This window comes from Lactuca saligna, chromosome 7, assembly GCF_052625555.1.
Source record: "Lactuca saligna cultivar CGN05327 chromosome 7, ASM5262555v1, whole genome shotgun sequence".
NCBI lineage: Eukaryota > Viridiplantae > Streptophyta > Magnoliopsida > Asterales > Asteraceae > Lactuca > Lactuca saligna.
Window position 1 is genome coordinate 113,631,597 of NC_136423.1, and position 3,204 is coordinate 113,634,800.

At 29.0% G+C, this 3,204-nt stretch overlaps 1 long non-coding RNA gene across 1 annotated transcript; it reads left to right on the forward strand.

The window, feature by feature from the left end:
* The first annotated feature begins 243 nt into the window (after positions 1-243).
* LOC145004419 (uncharacterized) lies at positions 244-2,971 on the forward strand. Its single transcript, XR_013662379.1, has 3 exons — positions 244-325; positions 415-495; positions 2,838-2,971. It is a non-coding gene; the product is annotated as an uncharacterized LOC145004419 (long non-coding RNA).
* Positions 2,972-3,204: the final 233 nt, after the last annotated feature.

Genomic DNA, 3,204 nt, shown 5'->3' on the forward strand with positions numbered 1-3,204 from the left:
TTTGGAAAAAATAAAAATAAAAATTAAAAAATGAAAAAAAAGATTGGTGTCATAACAAGATACAATATGGTGACCATATCCTCACTTGTGGTACTAAAATGGTGTTATGACTAGTTGCCCACATCCAATGCTCTAAGAAAATCCCAATTGTGTAATCTAATTAATTTGCTTTTTTTAAATCCACATAAGTCATATAGGTGTGTATTTATTTATGTCTTTTTCTTTGAAAACAGATTTATTGAGGAACAAAACGAACTCCTTGGTACTCACCAGGTCACTAACCAAAAAATTAAAGTCAACAAGGCCAAGAACAATGATCATCCAGGTAGTATGTTATTTCATGACAATTCTGTTCCCCCACCTCAGATGTGTAATTGTTGGATTATTTCTAAAATTTATTTTTTGGGATTGCAGTAGGTGATAGGTACTCCACACCATGGAAAAGATCCAAGGACGCCATGATGCAGAAGACAAGTAAAAAGGAAGCTTCTAAAGGTGCAGTAGGTTTTGCTGTGAGTTTCATATATATATATATATATATATATATATATATATATATATATATATATATGGTAAGGTTTTTTGGAAAACAAAAAAAAACCTTAAAAATCATAAAAATGCATATAAAAATACCAAGACATCACAAAACTAATTTTTGAACTTTTTATCAAAAATTTGCAGCACTTTTTACAATTTCGCTGAAAAAAAATAAAAATCAATTTTTATTTTTTATTTTTTGTAAAAAAAAAGCGATTTTGATTTTTTGATAAAAAAAATTCAAAAAAATGTTTTGTAATCTCTAAGTATTTTTTTATGCACTTTAATGATTTTTAGGGTTTTTTGTTTTCCATAGAACCTATATATATATATATATATATATATATATATATATATATATATATATATATATATATATATATATATATATATATATATATATATATATATATCACATTTGTGAGCTTTATTTTGATTTTCTCTTGTGTTGCTCTCAAAAGTTTTTAGTTTTTACAAAGGGAAAAAAATCCATAAATATTGGATGATGCTAATGGTATGCAAGTAAATACTTGATTTTTTCAATTTTAAGTTTTATTTGAATAATTATTGCATTTTGCAAAAGGTTGACGCCTCCCCCGTTTGTAAAGAGTTCAAAACCATATGATTTAAAAAATATGGCGGATACATCCCTTTTAACCTTATAAAATGGGAAAATACCGATAATAGTAAAAAAAATTGGGATATTTTTAAAATTTAGACATAAAAATAGATATTTCCGAGTATAGACATGCATTCCGCGGAGCTCAGCGGAATGGCAAAATCATAAATACATTAATGTATTAAAAAAAACTCAGGTTCCATTCCGCGGAGCTACAGTGGATTTCACGGAGCTCCGCGGAGGTAGCTCCGAAGATTGGATCTTCGGTTAAAAAAAAAAAAAAATCTTCTCCAATGATTCTTTTATGTAATGATCTCTAATTAAAAGACCAATTGTTTTCAACCTCACAATCATTCCAAACATTATCAAGAAAAATTCATACTATCATAATCTTTTCTTGAAAATAATTAGTTAGGGGAATGAATATAAACCCCGAATAATCGATTTGAAAAAAAAAGATTCATTAATCAGAGCTACCTCCGCGGAGTTTTGCGGAATCCACTGTAACTCCGCGAAATTGATCTTGAGTTTTTTTTTAATACACTAATTTATTTATGATTTTGCCATTTCGCGGAGTTATAGTAGATTCTACAGAGCTACCTCCGTGGAATGCATATCTATACCCGGAAATATCCATTTTCATGTCTAAATTTTGAAAATACCCCCATTTTTTTTTACTATTGTCGGTATTTTCCCTTATAAAATTATGTTACAAATCATTTTTTTTTTGTATTTTTTGCCATTTATTTCGACAAACGTTTTCTAAACCACATGTGATCCATAACAACTATACATGACCAAACTAGGTAAATAAAGGCCAAGGCATGTGGTCCAAGACAGATACAAAATCTTCAATAATCACGTATTAAAAACGAACAAAGAGTTGTTTTTGTCATACTACATTAACTTTTTATTTTGGTCATTAAGGGTTAAGTTGTAGTTAGAATCATCAATCACTGGATACACGAGGATCATAATTATCTACCATGTTATGTTTAAGAAAATCCTAATTTTAATTATGAAATTTGTTCTTTGAATATAGACTGCGGATGAATTTCATGGCAAGAGGATATTTTGGTATGGTCTTCTTGAATTTTGTTCTTTGGATGCACACAATGTCTCATGAGTCATGACAATTTTAATCTTTGAGAATCCCCCAATACCTTTTGGCTCATGGTTTCGTGTTCCTTAAGTTTCATGTCTAAATTTTGAAAATACCCCCATTTTTTTTTACTATTGCCGGTATTTTCCCTTATAAAATTATGTTCCACATCATTTTTTTTGTATTTTTTGCCATTTATTTCGACAAACGTTTTCTAAACCACATGTGATCCATAACAACTATACATGACCAGACTAGGTAAATAAAGGCCAAGACATGTGGTCCAAGACAGATACAAAATCTTCTATAATTAGGTATTAAAAACGAACAAGGAGTTGTTTTTGTCATACTACATTAACTTTTTATTTTGGTCATAAAAGGTTAAGTTGTAGCTAGAATCATCAATCACTGGATACACCAGGATCATAATTATCTACCATGTGATATGTTTAACAAAATCCTAATTTTAATTGTGAAATTTGTTCTTTGGATGCAGACCATGTCTCATGAGTCATGATAATCTTTGAGAATCCTCCAATACCTTTTGGCTCATAGTTTCGTGTTCCTTACGTTTTATAGGTTTAAACAAGTTCAAGTTATTGCATAGATATCATCCTACGATTCATGATCATAACCGGCTTAAGTGAGTGAAAATACCTTGGTTGTGATTCCTTTGGTTTCATTAATTTCCTACAACCCCTAGCGATTCTGTGTACAGCCACTTTTTTTTTTTTTTTATTTTTTTTTTTTTTATTTTTTTTTTTTAAGCATAGTCATGTCAACATTTTTCTTATTTTTTATGAACTAGATTTTATTTCCGTGTCAAGACAAATGTTGGCATTGTTGATTTGTCACTAAAAACGAGTGATCTTGTATGGTTATGTTTTAATAATATTAACTTCTCTTTTCTTTATGTGCAAATCTTTTTTTATGGTATTCAATATGT